This window comes from Manis javanica, chromosome 1 (assembly GCF_040802235.1).
Source record: "Manis javanica isolate MJ-LG chromosome 1, MJ_LKY, whole genome shotgun sequence".
Taxonomy (NCBI): domain Eukaryota; kingdom Metazoa; phylum Chordata; class Mammalia; order Pholidota; family Manidae; genus Manis; species Manis javanica.
The window spans coordinates 161,691,507-161,699,252 of record NC_133156.1 but is presented as its reverse complement, the minus strand read 5'-3'; positions in this window follow the sequence as shown (position 1 = coordinate 161,699,252).

The window sequence follows — 7,746 nt, the reverse complement described above, 5'->3', positions numbered from 1 at the left end:
AGAGGGTCTTTAGTTGTGTCTAAAAATAGTCCACCTGAAGATCATTTGAGTTGGCAGAAGAGATATCTCTCAATAAAATGTACCGGTCTGGTGCCAAAGAGAAGTAATGAATGTTGACTAGTAAGTGGGCTGAGTTAGTTGTGAGTTGGGTAATGGAAAGTTAGAAATTTCGAAATAGTTTTATGATTTTGAGGAAGGTGGGTAGAGATTATGATAGAATTTACAACAGGCAGAGCAGCACATCCATTGGAAAGGTTTGCTGTGGTCTTTCTGTTATTAAAGATATTGTCTTTGTTTACTTGAAGGAGTCATTGGAAATCGGCTCTACAATATTCCTCAGAGTTCCTTCCATATTCTTGTTTGGAATAACAATGAGGCAGCATAGTTCTGCTCCATTTTAGTTAGAATGGGGCAGTTGTTTTCCAGTGCCTCTCCTCCCCCACCCTTTTTATTAACAGTATTAGCAAATGTCTATGTGAAAGGGTAAGTTTTTATTATCTCTTGAGGGAGAGAAGGATAGATTTAATTGCTTTAATTGTAACATGATGTACTTTGCTTGTTTATTAGTTTGTTTTCCTTTCGAATACCCAAAGCCTCCTCAAAGTGTTCAGCCAAATATCGAAGCGCACAGAATGGGGCGATTTGTGTACCAACTTTAAAGGTATCATGTCTGCAATTTCTGCCCTTAAATCAACATTAAAAAAAAGGTGGAAAGGGCATTAGAAATGACACCAAGAGCTAAACCAGAATACTGTCGAAATGTGCCCCTTTGGGTTCATTCTTTTGCTGTTTGCAATATTTTTCTTTCTCTTTTTTTTTTTAGCAAGAAAGTCTTGTGTTATAGTTCTCAAAAGTTCTCATCCATTTGTCATTCTGTAAGGTACCCTTATTGAGTAAAATGCATTCCATTATTTCTTATTAAAATGTTTTATTGGGAAGTCTAGATTCACATGCATTCATAGGAAATAATATGGAGAGATCCTGTGTATCCTTTACCCAGTTTCCCCCAATGGTAATACCTGGAAAACTAGTTTCATTTCATTGACATTGTTGATATTGACATTGGTGCAATCCACCAATCTTGTTCAGATATTCTGTTTTACTTGTACTCACTTCTGTGGATGTGTGTACTTAGTTCTGTATAATCTTATACCATGTATATGTTTGTGTGCTCACCACCATAGTCAAGATATATAGCACTTCCTTCATTGCAACCATCCTTCTTGCTGTCCCTTGCTAACCACATCTACCTCCTCCCCATGCCTTGCTACTAACCCCTGGCAACTAGTAATCTGTTCTCCACTTCTAAAACTGTGTCATTTCAAAATGTTACATAAATGTTATATAATTGGAATCATACAACTTTGGGGGGTTGTTTCTTTTTCACTCAGCGTAATTGTCTGGAGATCCATTCAGCTGTAGTGTGTATCAATGGCTTGTTCATTTTTATACCTAATTAGTATTCCATTTTTACCCATACACCCACTGAAGGACATCTAGCTGTTTCCAGTTTTTGGCTATTATGAATAAAGATGATATGCACATTCATGTACAGGTTTCTGTAAAAACATAAGTTTTCATTTTTCTGGAATAAATGCCTAAGAGTGAAATTGATGGATCACATGGTAATTGCATGTCTAATTTTATAAGAAACTGCCAAAGTGTTTTCCAGAGTGGCTATACCATTTTACATTCCTACCAATAGTGCCTGAGTGACCCAGTTTCTCCACGTCCTTTGCCCACATTAGATGTTATCATTATTTAGGTGCTCCTTTGTTGGGAGCTGTTTTAGCCATGCTGATAGGTGTGTAGTGGTCTAATCATTGTGATTTTGATTTGCAAGTCCTTCATGGCTAATGGTAAACTTCTTTTCATGTTCTTATTTGCTATGGGATTCACATTAGAGTTTGTTTGTTTGCTTGTTTGTTTTTACGGTTAAGTTTTGAGATCTTTAAGTATTCTAGGTAATAGTCCATTGTCAGATGTGGTCTGAAGTATTTTCTTCCAGCCTCAACATATAATCGGTAAAAAATTATTAATGGTATAATTTCCTTTTTTTTTTCATACTAAGTCTTCAGAATTGCAAGGGCATGTTTTATTTAGTGCTTCTTAATCAGGACTACCTCATTTCAAGTGCTCAGTACCCTCCCTCCTGCTTTTTGCCTGACAAATCTTTTCTTTGAGAAAAATGAGTCTGGAGTGTTTAAATTCGAGTGTGGTGGGTGATGAGTTAAAAAGAACGTGGGAACACAGCTGGTAAATATCTCAAAAAGCATTTTCATCCTTTGCAGGGCACATATTTTTAATTTTGATGAGGTCCAGTTTGTCAGTTTTCTTGCTATGGATGGTGCTTTTGGTATCAAATATAAGAACTCCTTACAAAGATATAGATCCCAAAGACTGTCTCCAATGTTTGCTTTGGAAAGATTTCCAGTTTTTCATTTTACATTGAAGTCCATAACCCATTTTGAATTAAATTTGTATAAAAAGTGAGTTCAGGTTTAGTTTTTTGTTTTGCTCCTGCCTATGGATAGCCAATTGTTCTGGTATTGTTTGTTGAAAAGACTATTTTTCCCCTATTGAACTTCTCCTGCACCTTTGTCAAAAATCAGTTAAGCATATTTATATGGATCTGTTTCTGGGTTCTCAGTTTTGTTCCATTGATCTATGTCTCTCCCTCTGCTAGTGTCACTGTGTTGATTACTATAGCTATATAGTAAGCCTTAATAGCAGACAGAGTGATAGCTCCTGCTGATTCTTCTTTGTCAAGATTGTTTTAACTATTGTATAATCTGTGCCTTCTTATGTAAATCTGAGATAATAATTTGTCTATGTCTACAAAAATACTTGTTGGAATTTTTTTAAATTACATTAAATCTGTATAGATCAATTTGGGAGAGAACTGACATCTTTCCTATATTGCCTTCCAGTCCATGAACATAGTATATTCTTCTATATATTTAGGTTATCCAAGAGGCTTGCTATGGTGAATTTCTCTCCTATGGTGCCACCTGGGTTCCTGGTTTCTCTGGGTGAGTCTTAGGCTTGGGACGATAAAGAGGTTTCCCAAGCTGGGTGCTTCCTGTTAGGATTTTTTTTAGTGGTCCCATCCCATGCATGGTGGTGTCCTGTCTTTTGGTGAGGCAAGGGATTCTCAGGATTGGCAGCGAAGGAGAGAATCTCCCAGGGTAGGCACCCATGGCAGGACCCTCTTGCAATGTTCTAGGGTTTATCTGACATTGGCAGAGGGTCTGCTGTCCAGTAGGGAGGAATGAGCCTACTTGGGTCACCTTCTGTTGCTAGGTGTGGGGTCAGGAGGGTCCAGGCCTGGGTTGCCTTCTTCTGTTTGTTGGCCTGTTGGAAGATGTCCTGCTGCTATGTGGGCCTTCCAGTCCTGGTCTCTAATGAGTTCTCCTTCCTCTTTTACCTTTCAGACCTCTCCTTTGGCTGCCTCTTGTGTTGTTTCCATGGTTTATAATTGCACTCAGCTGGAGGAGCCAGGAGAGATGAGTCCATCTTGTCCAAACTGTAAGATTCTATTCTAACTTAATTTTTAGAGAATTAGCGAGTTACAACAGCAGATCCACAGTATACATATACAAGAAAATGCAAAAGGCTGAAACAAGGGAGTTCTTTCCATTAAGAACTAATGTAAAATAATTAGATATGTTCTAGATTCTCATCACCCAACAGTTTATTAATTTCTACTGCTTTCAAATGCATGAAATAAGACCCTAAATGTACTACATAAATAATAAAGAAGTAATAAAAGACTTTGTGTGATCATTCATACATCAAAAATGTTGGTTCTGAGCTTCAGAGAATTCTGGAGACATGCTGATGGAGGAGGAAGCTGATGTTTGCTGAAGGTCTGAAAGTCCTTGCCTTTATCCTCTCTCTAGGATAGCACTGTCCTGCAGAATATAACACAAGTCACATGCATGATTTAAAAATTTCCAGAAGTCACATTTAAAAAGGAAAAGGTTTATGGTGACAGATGGTAACTATCCTTATCTTGGTGAGCATTTAGTAATGTGCGTAATTGTCAAATTGCTACATTGTTCATCTGAAACCAGTATAATATTGTATATCAACTATATTTCAATTAAAAAAACTATATGAAAAGGCCCTTTTAGATAATCGGATCTATGCTCCTTGTATGCATTCTAGGTAAACATGTTTCTGAGAGATGCAATCAGTCCTAGTTACTGAAAATGTCATGTTCTCCATTGACAGATACTACAGTTTTTCTCAGGGCAACATTGGGAATATTTGAGATAAAAATAAATGGTACTGTTCAGATGGAATATTTTATCCTTTTATGCATAAATAGTCCTGTCTGTATTTCTTAGGAATAAGAATATTCTCCTACATAGAAATGGAGCGATTGCCAAAATCAGAAGATTTACATTACCTAATTTACGTATCTTACTCATATTTTTGCCAATTGTTCCAATAATGTCCTTTGTAGCAAATAATAATAAAATTACAGTCAAAGATCTCATTGGGGATTAAATATTGCATTTAGTTGTTTAAAAAAAAGTAAAAGGAAGCAATGAAATTATTTTTAATAATATTTTAACCCAGTATATCAATATTATCATCTCAACATATAATCGGTAAAAAATTATTAATGGTATAATTTCCTTTTTTTTTTCATACTAAGTCTTCAGAATCGCAAGGGCATGTTTTATTTAGTGCTTCTTAATCAGGACTACCTCATTTCAAGTGCTCAGTACCCTCCCTCCTGCTTTTTGCCTGACAAATCTTTTCTTTGAGAAAAATGAGTCTGGAGTGTTTAAATTCGAGTGTGGTGGGTGATGAGTTAAAAAGAACGTGGGAACACAGCTGGTAAATATCTCAAAAAGTATTATTCTAGCAGAAGAGGAAAAATTTCATTCATTTTAAGTCCTTTGCTGACTTTCCTTATACTTCTTGCCTAATTCTTTTTTCCCCCTTTGCATTATTTGTGTTGACTTTTCCATCCCAAGTACAGGCCTGAGTGTATTTTCAAATTGCCGTGTACTGCTTCACTCCCAATAAAAACATGACCCCCAGGTTCTGGGAAGCCAAGAGACTAAGTGCTTCTGTTCTGCTCAGAAATGCCTCGGTCTGGCTGCTTCTCAAGAGCCTCCTTGGCGGTTCTACGTCCGGATCTGGTGGGCGGGATCCAGGGAGAGGAACTTGCTGTGTCCTTCAGAGGGATTTCTGTCACTTAACTGACGGAGCCAGCAGAAGGTTAGTGGAGCTCAGAAAGGAGTGAATAAACAGAACAGTCTGCAAGCAAAGGGCACTTCTGGGGACAGGCCATGCTCCCTGTTGGAAGCAGGTCTGAGGGGCCTTGAGGCAGCCACCAGGCAGTCATTGCTGTGAGGGCAGCAAGCACCGTGGGAACACTGGAGAAAGGGCCATGTTTGATCAGGGACCATCTGGACAAGCAGTAATGATCATCAGTACTTTGCCTGGGTTTGGAAAAAAAAGCCCAGCAACTACTCTAAGTACTAAGAGCCTCACTTTATGGACAAACACATTTTTTATGAGGGACCAGCATTTATTTTTATGGCAGAGTTAATGGACTTCTAGAAATAACATTGAATATAGAGAGCAATATCTATGATTCATGTAACATTAGAAAAGTCCCTAACAACCTTTGTCCTCCTTCCTCTCCTTCCTTCTCCCTCCTTCCCTGCTTCCTTTCATCTCTCCCTCCTCCCCCTCCCTCACACTGGTTGACTCGGCATCTACTCTGTGCTAGACGTGGTGCTAAGTACTGCAGATAGAGATGAAAGGTCAAGTCCCACCCTGGCTTCACAGTCTAGCTCACAATCTGGTGCCATGAAAGCTGGCAGACAGGTGATAACCAGGTGCAGGCAGGGGCAGGACGCAGCTTTGAGCACAGAGCTCTGAGAGTCCAAGGGTGGCCCCTCACCCAGACGGCAGGCAGGACAGAGGTAAAGGAAGGTGGGATTTGGGGGTGAGTGAGCTGGATGATGCCTATGTGAGTTTTGAAAGCTAATAAGGAATTGGCTGAATGAAGTTAGAGAAAGGTGGCTTAAGAAGGGGGAATGAGGTGTACAAAGGCACAGAGGCTTTAGTGCAGCTTGGGTGGAAAACCTTGAGTAGGTGCCCTCTATGGGGAGTGGGCTGAGATAGAGAGGCACAGGCCAGATCACTGAAGATCTTACATATACATATATATATAGTTATCATTAATCTACAATTACATGAAGAACATTATGTTTACTAGGCTCCCCCTTCACCAAGTCCCCCCCCACCCCATTACAGTCACTGTCCATCAGCATAATAAGATGCTATAGAATCACTACTTGTCTTCACTGTGTTGCACAGCCCTCCCCATGCCCCCCCACTGCATTATACATGCTAATTGTAATGCGCCCTTTCTTCTCCCCCCACCTTATCCCTCCCTACCCACCCATCCCCCCCAGTCCCTTTCCCTTTGGTACCTGTTAGTCCATTCTTGGGTTCTATGATTCTGCTGCTGTTTTGTTCCTTCAGTTTTCCTTTGTTCTTATACTCCACATATGAGTGAAATCATTTGGTACTTGTCTTTCTCTGCCTGGCTTATTTCACTGAGCATAATACCCTCTAGGTCCATTCATGTTGTTGCAAATGGTAGGATCTGTTTTTTTCTTATGGCTGAGTAATATTCCATTGTGTATATGTACCACATCTTCTTTATCCATTCATCTACTGATGGACATTTAGGTTGCTTCCATTTCTTGGCTACTGTATATAGTGCTGCGATAAACATAGGGGTGCATCTGCCTTTTTCAAACTGGGCTGCTGCATTCTTAGGGTAAATTCCTAGAAGTGGAATTCCTGGGTCAAATGGTATGTCTATTTTGAGCTTTCTGAGGAACCTCCATACTGCTTTCCACAATGGTTGAACTAATTTACATTCCCACCAGCAGTGTAGGAGGGTTCCCTTTTCTCCACAACCTCGCCAACATTTGTTGTTGTTTGTCTTTTGGATGGTGGCGATCCTTACTGGTGTGAGGTGATATCTCATTGTGGTTTTAATTTGCACTTCTCTGATGACTAGCGATGCAGAGCATTGAATATATATTTTTAAAGTAAGGTATCATTGATATACAATCTTATGCTCAGGTTTCACATGAGCAACACTGTAGTTACTAGATTCCCCCCATTATCAAGTCACCCCCACATACGCCATTGCAGTCACTGTCCATAAGCATAGTAAGATGCTATAGAGTCACTTCTTGTCTTCTCTGTGCTATACCTCCTTCCCCATGCCCCCCCATATTATATGCACTAATCATAATACCCCTAAATCCCCTCATCCTTCCCTTCCCACCCACCATCCCCAACCCTTTTCCCTTTGGTAACTGCTAGTCTCTTCTTGGAGTCTGTGAGTCTGCTGCTGGAAGGTCTTACATGTTAAAGAGGTGGGGTTTTCTTCCAAAGCAGTGGTTCTCATAAAGGGAGATTTGTCCCTTAGGGCACACTTGGCACTGTCTGGAGATAATTTTCATTGTCTTAACTTGGAGAGGGGTGCTACTGGCATGGAGTAGATAGGTGTCAAGGATACCAGTAAACACCCTACCATGCTCAGGATAGCATCCCTGGGAAGGTCACCTCCTGCTCAAGGTCCAGATGAGAAGACGGCTTCTAACCTACCATACACCAATCAAGCTTTCCCTTGACTATGAGTATACCAATGCCCAATTATTTGTGTCTTTGTTTTCCTCATGTAAATTCCCCCCT